Source organism: Procambarus clarkii, chromosome 39, assembly GCF_040958095.1.
Source record: "Procambarus clarkii isolate CNS0578487 chromosome 39, FALCON_Pclarkii_2.0, whole genome shotgun sequence".
NCBI classification, from domain to species: domain Eukaryota; kingdom Metazoa; phylum Arthropoda; class Malacostraca; order Decapoda; family Cambaridae; genus Procambarus; species Procambarus clarkii.
Genome location: NC_091188.1, coordinates 2,048,427 through 2,063,388, shown reverse-complemented (window position 1 = coordinate 2,063,388; position 14,962 = coordinate 2,048,427). Strand labels below are relative to the sequence as shown.

Sequence of the window (14,962 nt, the reverse complement as noted above, 5' to 3'; positions counted from 1 at the left end):
TATATACTCGTTACATCCCGAGGCACTCTACTTGGGGTTTTAAACGGTTGTGGCACCCTACTTAATGTTAAGTTACACTTACACTTACCCTACACTTACACGCTGAATCGTTACTTTAAGTGTAGGTAGGTAAAGTAGGTATGTAGGTAGGTAAAGGTAGGTAGTATTTAGGCTTGAAGCCTAGTGTAGGGAAGCACCTCAAGGTAACCTCAAGGTAGGGGGCAGTGACCGTTGCCTCCTTACCTTGCGGTTACTTTGCGGTGGTTCCTGAGGTCCCCGCGGCCCAGTCTGCGACCAGGGGGCCAGATTCACGAAGCAGTTACGCAAGTACTTACGAACGTGCACATCTTTCCTCAATCTTTGACGGCTTTGGTTGCGTTTATTAAACAGTTTACAAGCATGAAAACTTGCCAATCAACTGTTGTTATTGTTATAAACAGCCTCCTGGTACTTCAAAGCTCATTAACTGTTTTAATAATTGTAAACACAGCCGGTAAAGATTGAGAAAAGATGTACAGGTTCGTAAGTGCTTGCGTGACTGCTTCGTGAATCTGGCCCCAGGCCTGAGTGGTAACTGCCGTAACATCATGACTTCCAGTAACGTACCAGTGTACAACCAGTCGCACAATCGACTTGAGAATGGTCCAGGACGGACCGATACGTCGTCATCTCTTCAACTTCTAGTGTGTGGTCTGGTCAACAACGTACCAGTCATATATATATATATATATATATATATATATATATATATATATATATATATATATATATATATATATATATTATATAGCGTGGCACTCTTTACCTTCCTTATAGTGTCATATAGCGTGGCACTCTTACCCTCCATATAGTGTACCTGTGACACGCTGTCACTACTGCTGTCGTAACAACCGTATCACTTAAACCCTAATGGTTTAAGGCACACATTTTCGGAGCGCTCCACATTACACACACAAATCACAATTGCGTGATCTCGGACGCAGGTTCGAATCCGTGTCACGGCCCTTGTGGATTTGTTCGCTCCACATTGTCTACGTCAAAACTTGCCTCGTATAGTTTTATCAGTTCTGAACCGTCCTGTTTAACCTTCACCGGGACGTGGCTCGCATCAGCACTGCTAGGTGAATAGAAGCATTAGGTGAAAGGAAACGTGCCCAAGCATTTCTGTCCCGCCCGGGAATCCCAATCCCGGATCCCTGATTGTGAGGGACATATACACAGGTCAAATCTATTATTAAACTGCTTCAATCTATTGGTAAAGTATGGCGCAGCTGCTCTGCTATCAACAAGCAGTCAACACCCATGACTTGGGCCTACCTTGTGTAGCTCCCGGGGATCAACAGCCCCCCCGGCCCGGTCTCCGACTAGTACTCGTACACCCAAGTCACTCCCTTACGAAAAAATCGAGGCCTAATCAGCTCGAGGCTATTATCATACAAGAGTGATTCATTCTTTATAAAAAATGGCTTTGTTTCTTGGTACCGATTAATGATATTAATCAGCCTCTTTATTGATCAAGACGCCGAGGTTTGGAGCTCATCTTCCTCCACCATCAACTTTGATCACTTCGGCTACTTCAACTTCACGTGGGTAACAAGTTTAAGTATGTTTATTGAGATAAGCAAGAAATACATCTCAAAGGGATAGAATAGCTTAGGCTATTTCTACCCCCTCTACTTCAAGACCTCTTCAACACCTAGGTAATTACACGTGGGGTAATTACACGTGGGGTCCCCATTAACCTAACTGACCCTCATTACTGTTTTCCAGCGATCCTACTAATACCAAATTCTTAATTTGCCTTGAAGCTTTTTACAGTGTTTGGCGCCCAATTGTGCTTCGACCTTTTCCGCCTGGTTTAACGTCCCCCTTCCCATTGTCTCCAAGGGTAACCGTCGGAAAATCAATCAAATTACGGTTAAATCAAAAGTAAATACATTGAAATTGAAAATTGAAATAAGTTTATTGAGGTAAAATACACACAAAGGGATGAGGTAGCTCAAGCTATTCTCACCCCGTTCAGTACATGGTGTTAATACATATATAAACACATCACAAACAATAAACATATTACTAAACATTGAGAAAGTAAATATATTGATGCCCCTTTCTCCACAAGCACCCTTTCTCTTTCAGCCCCCCACTTTCCCTTTCACCACCCTTCCCCTTTGTACCCGTACATTCCCTTCCCTTTTCCCTTTCCCGGGGACCACTTTCCCATTTCCCCACGCTCTTTACCCATGCCCTTTTACCTTAGTCCGCCGGCCGCTCCGTTTCCCGGCATTCACTCCCCTAGGAACATAACCCTAACCCCTTCAATTGCAAGAGGGAGTGGCCAAGTTTTTAAAAAAGTTGCCCAGAATTCTCATCTGCAAGGCAAATCTGGAGGCATATACTTCATACAAATTAGACTCCCCTTAAGTCTGGGCGGCCGTTTAAGGGTGATTGTGGGGAAGGCAGGAGAGAGGGAGGGAAGGTAGGGGAGGGAGGGAAGGGAGGGGAGGGAGGGAAGGGAGGGGAGGGAGGGAACGGAGGGAGGGAGGTAGGGAGGGAAGGGAGGGGAGGGAGGTAGGGAGGGAAGGGAGGGGAGGGAAGGGAAGGGAAGGGAGGGGAGGGAACGGAGGGAAGGGAGGGAAGGAAGTGAAGGAAGGCAGGAGAGAGGGAAGGGAAAAAGGTACATTTCATAAGGTCAATACATCTAATTAACAAGTAAAATAGAAGTAAAGTTTATCTTGAAGTAAAATAGATAAGCATGTATTTAAAAAAAAAATGGTTTTCAATAAACTATTTGATTTAATATTTCCTCCTCTTGTCAGTAAATTTATCTTTACAGTTGCCATCTAATTTAACAAAAATGACTGAACAAACCCAATTGCATATTTTTGTTTGATATTCCTTGGCATAACGGCATAACTGTAAAAATAAATGCAGGGTGGTGTAAATTAACCCAGAGACAAGGTATCTTGGAAAACCAAGATTGATCAAGGGAAATCCTTGAGAAAAACAAATGTTTTACCACATGGAAGGATATAACGACAAACGTATCCCCAGATCTCGCACCATGCTAGATAAAAGTAACAAAACTAATTTAAAAAGCTGAGAGAGCTATAGATTAAGCAGAGGAATACAAATTCAGGACATGGTTAAATGACAATGAAAGAAAAAGTTAAAGATGGTGAAGGAGGAGAATATTGTTCAAGGAGCCTGAACTAATTCTCTGGAATTCCGCAGATTACTGGTACAAACCCAGTGACAAGGTACTGTACCGTACCTGAAAAAAAAGCGAGTATGATGGGCAGAATTTAAGCCAAGATAGATACAGCAACCTAATTGAAAGGAAATTACAGCACCAATACAGTACACAATACTACAGATAATGTCTTGATAAACATCAGAGAGACACCTGTCCGAAACGCTTTGCGTAATAGTGGCTTTAGGCATTGTATGTACTAGCTCTATCTATAAATCAATCAATTTTTTTAAAATCTCTTGTATGTACCTTGCCTGAATAAACATTTATTTAATTATTTATCAATATATTATTTTGTTACTTGCCATGACAAGACAGTTACATGGAGTGATTAGTTCAGTTTTAGTTATTTTGTTTTTGTTTTATATTATAAATATATATTTTTAATAATTTTGGATTTCATATTCCTCATATTATATATTCTCAACTTACTTTTCATTCTTAATTTTCATGTTAAGTAATTATAAGTACTGTATGAACAAGTTACTGAACAAATTTCTGGTACACCCCCATCTGGACTACATTACCCAAGCACCCACCTCACCCTTTGAAGCACATACCTGTCTTGGAGAAAGTTCAATACTCTGACAAGAATTATATAAGAACTATGTCAATTCTCGTATCTGGATTGGTCGAGGGCTACAGGACTAATAGCAATTCCAACCAGATATGATAGGACTGATCTCATCCAGACCTTTAAAATACTGAACAAATTGGAGAAACATCCATACATGCTTAAAAGCTCAAATATAATGCATGCAAAAGGCAACAGCTTCAAGCTCAACAAGTCACAACATAAGAAGATAGGAGATGCTTTTCTGCCATAGGGTTATACACCTATGGAATCGCCTACCTGCCAAAGCTGTAAATGCCAAGACATTACATCAGTTTAAAATCCAGCTGTTAAATATCCTCATGAACAATGCAGAGGATCATTGGCTAGCCAGTAGTTCTCTGTTCCCGGTGGTGCCATTAAAGATGGCAGCCCTAAGGTAAATTCAGAGCATTATTATTTCAAGGTTAACAAGTGTTTCATCATCATTCATCATTACCAGTTTCCGACTTTCACAGGGCAGAGGAACCAGCCCAAAGAGAAATGGGGAAAAATAGCGTACCATATTCCAAAAACATTAACTCTTGAATCAATGTCAAGTAATAGTTGCTGTACTATTTCTTTCTCTATTACAAACCTGTAAGAATGAACTTTATAACGTTCATTTTTCCATGACTCGGCAAATGGGTCTAAGGAAAAATTCAAGGTTACTTTCCTCATCAAATCTAAGTTGTTTTTATTTAATTTAACTAGATCTAGTTCGCTTTTGGGCTTCAGGCAAATGTACTGTTAATAAATTATAGAATAAAAAAGGTAGCCACCTTGAGCTATATTTAGGATACAGTTATATAATGTGTCCTGATACCAGCACTAAAATCAGTTGATTTGAAGTGCAGTATTCGGCCACCAAACCCACATATAGTACTGTACAATATCCTCAAATCGACCAAAAATTTCAGACATACTGAATGCCAAACACCATCCAATCATGCTTATTAATATAAAACCTTAGTAGTCACGGGTGCCAAAGAAACAAGCCACCAAATACTGGTGAACTTTGTGCCAGTGTGTGATACCCATGTGACGAAGTGTTCGGATTCCCATGGTGCCATTCATCCAGTAACCAAATGCTTCATAAATAGACCACAAACTCTCATAACATCAAACAATAATACAGGTAATACTTCCAAAAGAAATAACAAGCCTGAGGGGTGCTTTAATAAATTAAATTTCAACAATACAATAATTGGGAAAATGTACGTACTGTATTACAATAATGTACATCACTGTCCTAGCAAACATTCAATTTATTTATCTATTTATTTATTTATTTATATACAAGAAGGTACATTGAGTTTGTGAGGATATATTGCATGGTATTTACATTCTTGTAAAGCCACTAGTACACCCAATGACAAACTCTTAAATACAAAGATTCTAATGTAAGCAATAAAACACATGACTTCCAAATAAAAAAGAAGGAAAAGAATAATTGAAAGGCTCAAGGCCGATACAAATATCCAAACCATTGTACATATTTAAAGAGAGAGGTGATGGAAAGAAAAAAAAACTCCACCAGTATTGGCCATTTTACAAGAGAAGGTTCAAATATATATATATATATATATATATATATATATATATATATATATATATATATATATATATATATATATATATATATATATATATATATATGAATGAAAACTCACACCCCAGAAGTGACTCGAACCCATACTCCCAGAAGCAACGCAACTGGTAACTACAGGGCGCCTTAATCCGCTTGACCATCACGGCCGTCAAAAGGAAGTGATAGCCGAGGCTATTTGAGCCACTTCCCCGACGGCAACTCGGATGGTAATCTTGGGCATAGCATTTCACCAAATCACCTCATTCTTTGGGGCACACGTGAGGAACACAAATGCGAACAAGCCTGAATGGTCCCCAGGACTATATGCGAATGAAAACTCACACCCCAGAAGTGACTCGAACCCATACTCCCAGAAGCAACGCAACTGGTAACTACAGGGCGCCTTAATCCGCTTGACCATCACGGCCGTCAAAAGGAAGTGATAGCCGAGGCTATTTGAGCCACTTCCCCGACGGCAACTCGGATGGTAATCTTGGGCATAGCATTTCACCAAATCACCTCATTCTTTGGGGCACACGTGAGGAACACAAATGCGAACAAGCCTGAATGGTCCCCAGGACTATATGCGAATGAAAACTCACACCCCAGAAGTGACTCGAACCCATACTCCCAGAAGCAACGCAACTGGTAACTACAGGGCGCCTTAATCCGCTTGACCATCACGGCCGTCAAAAGGAAGTGATAGCCGAGGCTATTTGAGCCACTTCCCCGACGGCAACTCGGATGGTAATCTTGGGCATAGCATTTCACCAAATCACCTCATTCTTTGGGGCACACGTGAGGAACACAAATGCGAACAAGCCTGAATGGTCCCCAGGACTATATGCGAATGAAAACTCACACCCCAGAAGTGACTCGAACCCATACTCCCAGAAGCAACGCAACTGGTAACTACAGGGCGCCTTAATCCGCTTGACCATCACGGCCGTCAAAAGGAAGTGATAGCCGAGGCTATTTGAGCCACTTCCCCGACGGCAACTCGGATGGTAATCTTGGGCATAGCATTTCACCAAATCACCTCATTCTTTGGGGCACACGTGAGGAACACAAATGCGAACAAGCCTGAGTATGGGTTCGAGTCACTTCTGGGGTGTGAGTTTTCATTCGCATATAGTCCTGGGGACCATTCAGGCTTGTTCGCATTTGTGTTCCTCACGTGTGCCCCAAAGAATGAGGTGATTTGGTGAAATGCTATGCCCAAGATTACCATCCGAGTTGCCGTCGGGGAAGTGGCTCAAATAGCCTCGGCTATCACTTCCTTTTGACGGCCGTGATGGTCAAGCGGATTAAGGCGCCCTGTAGTTACCAGTTGCGTTGCTTCTGGGAGTATGGGTTCGAGTCACTTCTGGGGTGTGAGTTTTCATTCGCATATAGTCCTGGGGACCATTCAGGCTTGTTCGCATTTGTGTTCCTCACGTGTGCCCCAAAGAAGGAGGTGATTTGGTGAAATGCTATGCCCAAGATTACCATCCGAGTTGCCGTCGGGGAAGTGGCTCAAATAGCCTCGGCTATCACTTCCTTTTGACGGCCGTGATGGTCAAGCGGATTAAGGCGCCCTGTAGTTACCAGTTGCGTTGCTTCTGGGAGTATGGGTTCGAGTCACTTCTGGGGTGTGAGTTTTCATTCGCATATAGTCCTGGGGACCATTCAGGCTTGTTCGCATATATATATATATATATATATATATATGATAAAGAAATTATTGAAACCCTGAAAGAACAGTACAGAGTTATGTCTGGCATCACAAACATGAAAGTTGAAGATCTGGAGAGATTCTTCATGAAGAGAAATGACTTTTAAAGAATCTGGGAATAATGATGTTGGATAACCTATCATTTAGTGAGCATAACATAGTATACAGAGTATCAGTCAGGGAAAATGACTGAGCGGATATGAAAACCTTCAAATCCAAGGATTCTACCACAAAGTTTTCCTTTTTTATATCACTTACACTTTCATGCCTTGAGTAATGCTTGGCATTCAGTTTCCCTTTCAAAGCAGGAGAGATGAAATAGAGGGAATTCAGAACATCTATATGGTATGCAGACACAGTTAAGCACTAAAATTGTTGAACCATCCCAAAGTGCTCAAAATATCATCACTGGAAAGATGTCAAGATTTTTATAACATCAATAGAAGATACTGGAAGGTTAGGTCCCAATTATAACAAAATAACAACTCCCTGGAATGAAAGATTTGATAGGAAATTTTAATAGACCCAGTGAAGAGTTGCAGTGACAGACACAATCAGGGAACACTGTATGACGTCCATCATTTTTCAACCTTTCCCTACCATATATATAAGAAATTTTGCTGTAGCACAAGTGAAAGTATTGAAGAGACAAGTGGATATATTCCAGCAGAAAGTGCTGAACCAAAAAGGGGTGTAATGGATATATTGTATAGGCCTGTGTGCCACTCCAGGCAACAACTTTTAAATCAAGTTATGACAAGACAAAGCTTGGCTCTGTGGGAGTACCTGGAACTCTCAGAATTGACTAGAGGTAACTACAGGTAAGAATATTGAATAATGTATTAAAAAAAGGATGGTACAATTGGCCAAAAAATATACAGGTACCTGGTTAAAATGGCAAAATTCCCTTGCAGATTTGCAATATGTCTCACCATCTGCATACTAGCACCTGTCAGTCCAGACGCTGGGCAAGTGCTGCACTTATATCTGTGGGAATTACATACTCAAGGTTTCCCATACTTAGGGGACAAAAGTGCCCCAAAGCCAACTACAGTATTATTTTTTTCCCAGGATGCATCCCACAACAGTTGCCCAACTCTTGGGTAACTATTTCCTGCTAAGTGAACAGTGGCATTAGGTGTGAAGAAAATTGCCACATGCTTCTATTCTGCTGCAGGAACCAAACCCGAGACCTTTTGGCTGTGACCTCAATTAACTTAGCACTGCCCAACAACATCCACTCGAGTTTCTTTTTTACAGAACAAAGTCGTTTGTTTTCCAATACCGTAAACAATTGCTTTTTTCTTAACAATTAATGACAACAATTATGCACAGCAACAACTTACCCCTTCGTAAGACCCAATATAGTGCGCGCCTCCTAAATTAACATGTACAGTTCTATATGAACAAATACATTTTCTCTTCACTGACCACATCCTATGTATTGCTTACATTTTATTTCGGTTTCCTCACCAATTCCTCATGTCTGCCCCATTTATTGGCTTTCTGGCTCCTCCTGACATCAATTATATTAAACACACACTGCACAATCTGGCTCCTTTTTCAATATCTCCATTCTATAATCATCCATTTAGTATTTTCAAATAAATTTTAAATTATTCAGTATTTATTGGACATTTTATTGATTTTACACTTCCATATTAGCACTTGTGTTAACACATTTTCTTTATTTGAGAAAACAGGTATTGCATGCTACAATACACAGTGTTCAACATAGTTGTACAAAACACAATTGTACAATACATATTGTTAAAATTGTCCCCCCTGATCTACCAGAAGGAATAGAGAATTATATGAAATATTTGCTGATGATGCCAAACTACTAAGAAAGATAAGACACTTAGAAAATTGTTATGCCCTTCAAGAAGACCTCGACAAAATACGTATGGAGCAACACTTGGCAAATGGAATTTAATGTGAAGCTCTCGTCTTGTAACTGCACTTAGTTAATAAATTACTTTTAGGCAATTACACGCAAAACTCAGAAGAGGCACTGTAAATGAGAAGGCACTAACTTGGTTATGACCGTAAATTTTCCTCAAAGTTGTATATGACATTGTATTTCATTCTCCAATATAGTAATTTCCATAAACATGTGCTAAGTTATTTCTCACATTGAATGCTATTTATGATTTTTTTTTTTATTATTGTTCCCAAAGCCATCCCAAAATGCATTTACTAAATGCATTTTACATTTTCTTTATACCAAAGTACTGTAAATGTATTGAACTGTACAACACTTTTTCCCCCAAAAAATATAAGATATACTTTTTAATATATTCATGTCAAGAGGCTTGCCATGTGATGTTGAAATTAAACAAATTTAATGTAAAACTTTTTTTTTAATGAAAATATTCTTTCTTAGCTTCGAAACAAGCACAAAATGAATGTTTTACCTTAAAAGCAAAGTTTGGAATTTTTTTTTTTTTTTGAACTTTTAAGCAAAAATTTTATACAGCATTTTCTTCACAAAGGCAACTCTGCTGTATATTATGCATGACTGAGCACTAAAATTTATCATAATTTAATTAAAATAATAATTCATTTGGTCAGGGCACATTCAACCAGTGCATATATAAATGTTAGGTTTATATCAATGTTTCCCCAAAGTCGAACTACTGCCCCTCCCCACGATGCAATTCCACAACAAACTAATTCATGCGTACCTATTTACTACTAGATGAACAGAGTCATTAGGTGATGGGAAATGCACCTAATCATTTATAATTATTATTAAAATACAGTATTCATAGGGAAAGAAACCCCAATCTAAAGAGAAACGTTTATAATAACTGTAATCATTGTTTTCAATGACACTAATTCTCACAAAAGTCATATTTACTGTATATTGTCAAATTTAAGGACTTGTATCTTAATAAAAAAAATATCATTATTTTCAAGCGGACATATGGTCCTTAAACTGTAAGATGCCACAGAACTAGATACAGTACCTAGAAAGATGAATTACGAGTAATATACAATTTGTCTGGATAATAGCAGCACAAGCATCCCCCATGAAGGTGTTTGGCCACCAAAATGAAGTACAGAACAACAATGGACAGTATAGTACTTTTAATTATTAGATAATGCCATTATTGCAAGACAAAAACCATGCTACTTTGCATATACTTTAGACAAAAGACTTTAACAATCTATAATTCCTAAGGAATGAGCACCCAAACTTGGTGGGAAATACAAAATTAATTTGTTTTTAATTTTTTTACATTACCTGAATTTATCTTGTCTAGGACAGAAAGCCAGCGGCATGTGAAAGTCCCTTTCCAATTTTCCTGGTGATTTTATCAAGCTGGATTTTTAAACTCAGCAGTGATTTGGCAATTACAACTTTGGCATGTAGGCAGTTCTGTAGGTTTATAACCCATATAGGTGAAAAAAAATCTCCTGTTTTCTCTTCTACATTGTGGTATGTTGAGCTTGAAACCATTGCTCCTGGCTTGTGTTACATCTGACCTTTTAAAGAAGTTGTCTGGATCAATGTCCTCCAAATTATTCAGTACAGTATTTTTAAAGCTCTGACGAGATCAGCCCTGTCATGTCTAGTTTGCAGTGTTGTTAGCCCCCTTGGCCCTAAAAACCATACCTGGCATAAAATTCTATATTTATTGCTTAAATCATTCAGGCACAGAGCACGCATTCATACATAGACGAGATAGAGAGCACTTAGTGCCAGCGACCTCACGTGGAACAGACCATTTGTCCAATTAGTGTGTGTATGTGTGTGTGTTTACGCAAAATAAAATTAAACCAGTGTAATTTGTTATGGTGTTCAAAAATTTAATTTATATTTATTTGTTATACTATACAGTATTTGAATCTTATAGTTCTTATGTATTCATTATCAATCGATTGAGATTAGGTTGGCCATGTCCGACGCGTAAACTGGCACAGTAGCATTTTAGTAGATAGGAGAAAAATTTTACATTTACACAACATTGTTATAAAACCCATTATACTTGTAAATACTGTTTAAATAAATACACAGACTTTTACTGGATCAGAATTATAAATTATGTGTAAATTTTGTTATTTTGGACAAACTAGTTTTGTTACACAGAGGTTACACTATAGTAATGCAGAGTACTGTACTCGGCAAAAGGATCCAGAAGAGAATAAGGTTTAATTACATTTACATATACACCCAAGATGCCTACAGAGAAAGCGGTACGTTCAATAACCTAAAGCTACAGTAATTAGTAATGTTCGAAGTTGTTGTTTTGCTAGGACATTTGTCAAGGTTAAGCTAGCATAAGAATTGTAGGAAAAGGTAAAGCAAGGTTAGAATGAGCATTAATTAAATAGAAGCAAAGAACTTACTATAATGCTCCAAGTGTGTAGTCAAAGTTGGCAATATCATTGGATTTAAGACTCTCTAAATATAGACAGCATGCGAAATGATTGTCCAAAAAGGCTTGATAATACTTAAGGCCACAAAAGCTGTGCCAGCTTCTGATTATACCTGGTGTGAGACTCCTCCCAGCCTGCTTATGATAAGCAGTTGGGAAGCTAACATCGCAAACCATGCAAAGAAAAAAAGAAAACGATACCCCCTTAGGATGAGTCATGTTCACCGATTCACCCCTTTCTGAATTTTAAGGCCAGAAGAGTTAAGTTTTAGTTGGGCTTGGTTAGGTAAAGGCTAAGAAGCCTATGTTTACTTTAGGCTGAGAGCAAGGTAGAAAAATAGGAAACGTATCCAGACACCAAGAGAGACCATCAAATCTGCCCGCCACATGCAGCACAACAACGTGAATGAACAGCTATCACCTCAGACCAAGGATACCTCAAGACTGACACATGGTAACACGTATACCAGTAAACGCTACCCCCCATTAACAACTCTCCCTTTCAAATTAGCCATGCTTTCGTAGTAAGGTTACTTTCGGCTAGGTTGTTTGGTTAGGTACAGACCATGTCAAATTACACTAGGATAGGTAGTATGCTATGATATGTTTAGATTAGGAGCAGGGGGGGGCATTAGATTAGGTTGATAGGAGGGCAGCTTGGCTTGATACTTATACTGTACTATATTTGGTCTAATTCATTCTTCAATCAAAATGTTGATTTTGAAAATCAAAATCAAAATATTTATTCAGGTAAAAGTACATATAGTACACAGAAGGTCTAATGTATTCAGCCCAATCTGTCAAACATAACATTACAAAAATACTCATGTAAACAACAATGAATTTTCGTAATCACTGAAAACACGTAAGCATTGTGTGTATTGTATATGTGTAATCATTGACATATATATTGAACACACACACACACATACAGTCCTGTTCTCCTGCACTCAACACCTGAGGTCCTGTTCTCCTGCAATGAACACCTGAGGTCCTGTTCTCCTGCAATGAACACCTGAGGTCCTGTTCTCCTGCAATGAACACCTGAGGTCCTGTTCTCCTGCAATGAACACCTGAGGTCCTGTTCTCCTGCAATGAACACCTGAGGTCCTGTTCTCCTGCAATGAACACCTGAGGTCCTGTTCTCCTGCAATGAACACCTGAGGTCCTGTTCTCCTGCAATGAACACCTGAGGTCCTGTTCTCCTGCAATGAACACCTGAGGTCCTGTTCTCCTGCAATGAACACCTGAGGTCCTGTTCTCCTGCAATGAACACCTGAGGTCCTGTTCTCCTGCAATGAACACCTGAGGTCCTGTTCTCCTGCAATGAACACCTGAGGTCCTGTTCTCCTGCAATGAACACCTGAGGTCCTGTTCTCCTGCAATGAACACCTGAGGTCCTGTTCTCCTGCAATGAACACCTGAGGTCCTGTTCTCCTGCACTCAACACCTGAGGCCCTGTTCTCCTGCACTCAACACCTGAGGCCCTGTTCTCCTGCACTCAACACCTGAGGCCCTGTGCTCCTGCACTCAACACCTGAGGCCCTGTGCTCCTGCACTCAACACCTGAGGCCCTGTGCTCCTGCACTCAACACCTGAGGCCCTGTGCTCCTGCACTCAACACCTGAGGCCCTGTGCTCCTGCACTCAACACCTGAGGCCCTGTGCTCCTGCACTCAACACCCGAGGCCCTGTGCTCCTGCACTCAACACCCGAGGTCCTGTGCTCCTGCACTCAACACCTGAGGCCCTGTGCTCCTGCACTCAACACCTGAGGCCCTGTGCTCCTACACTCAACACCTGAGGCCCTGTGCTCCTGCACTTAACACCTGAGGTCCTGTGCTCCTACACTGAACACCCGAGGTCCTGTGCTCCTACACTGAACACCCGAGGCCCTGTGCTCCTACACTGAACACCCGAGGCCCTGTGCTCCTACACTGAACACCCGAGTCCCTGTGCTCCTGCACTGAACACCTGAGGCCCTGTGCTCGTACACTCAACACCCTGTGCTCCTACACTGAACACCCGAGACGTTGTGCTCCTACACTGAACACCTGAGGTCCTGTGCTCCTACACTGAACACCTGAGGTCCTGTGCTCCTACACTGAACACCCGAGGCCCTGCGCTCAACACCTGAGGCCCTGTGCTCCTACTCTCAACACCTGAGGTGCTGTGACACGGCCCCTGAGAGAGCTGGGACAACCTACCTGTTACTAACACATGTCGTCCGCGTGAGCACTGAGCACACTGCACGCCTGCTGGCTGGTGCTCCTTCACTGCTGTCAGGCTCCCCCTCACTCCCGCACCGCCTCCCAGCACACACCTTCCCAGCGCACCGACTCCCAGCACATAGCCTCCCAGCGTACCGCTTATTGGCACACAGACTCCTAGCGCACAGCCTCCCAGCGCATAGCTTCCTAGCGCACCGCTTATCGGAACACAGACTCCTAGCACACAGCTTCCCAGCGCACCGACTCCCAGCACATAGCCTCCCAGTGTACCGCTTATCGGAACACAGACTCCTAGCACACAAGCACACAGCTTCCCAGCGCACCGACTCCTAGCGCACCGTCTCCCAGCACATAGCCTCCCAGCGCACCGCTTACCGGCACACAGACTCCTCCCAGCGCACAGACTCCTAGCGCATAGCCTCCCAGCGCACAGACTCCTAGCGCATAGCCTCCCAGCGCACAGACTCCCAGCGCACAGCTTCCTAACGCATAGCCTCCCAGCGCACCGCCACTAACTGCACAGCCTCCCAGCGCACCGCCACTAACTGCGCAGCCTCCCGGCGCACCGCTTACCGGCACAGAGATTCCTAGCGCATTGGCCCCCAGCGCACTGCTTCCCGGCACAAAGACTCCTATCGCACCGAATCCCAGCATACAGCCTCCCGGTGCACAGCCACTCAGCCCACAGTCACCCAGTACACAGTCACCCAGCACACAGCCACTCAGCCACCCAGCACACTGTCACCCAGCACACAGCCACCCAGCACACAGCCACCCAGCACACAGCCACCCAGCACACAGCCACCCAGCACACAGCCACCCAGCACACAGTCACCCAGCACACAGCCACTCAGCCACCCAGCACACTGTCACCCAGCACACAGCCACCCAGCACACAGCCACCCAGCACACAGCCACCCAGCACACTGTCACCCAGCACACAGCCACCCAGCACACAGCCACCCAGCACACAGCCACCCAGCACACAGCCACCCAGCACACAGCCACCCAGCACACAGCCACCCAGCACACAGCCACCCAGCACACTGTCACCCAGCACACAGCCACCCAGCACACAGCCACCCAGCACACAGCCACCCAGCACACAGCCACCCAGCACACAGCCACCCAGCACACTGTCACCCAGCACACAGCCACCCAGCACACTGTCACCCAGCACACAGCCACCCAGCACACAGCC

General features: G+C 42.3%; 1 protein-coding gene across 4 annotated transcripts in view; it reads right to left on the bottom strand.

Moving 5' to 3' along the window:
* The window catches only part of LOC123760348 (inositol polyphosphate-4-phosphatase type I A), a 171,157-nt gene extending 157,103 nt beyond the window's left edge, over nucleotides 1-14,054 (bottom strand). For 2 of the 4 annotated variants that reach the window (XM_069338281.1, XM_069338286.1), the window contains exon 1: nucleotides 13,738-13,852. The gene's annotated coding sequence lies outside the window, so the exon portion shown is untranslated. Of the gene's footprint in view, nucleotides 1-13,737 lie in introns of all 4 variants that reach the window. The other 2 variants (XM_069338284.1, XM_069338287.1) reach the window with 2 other exon arrangements.
* Between the last annotated feature and the right edge of the window lie 908 nt (nucleotides 14,055-14,962).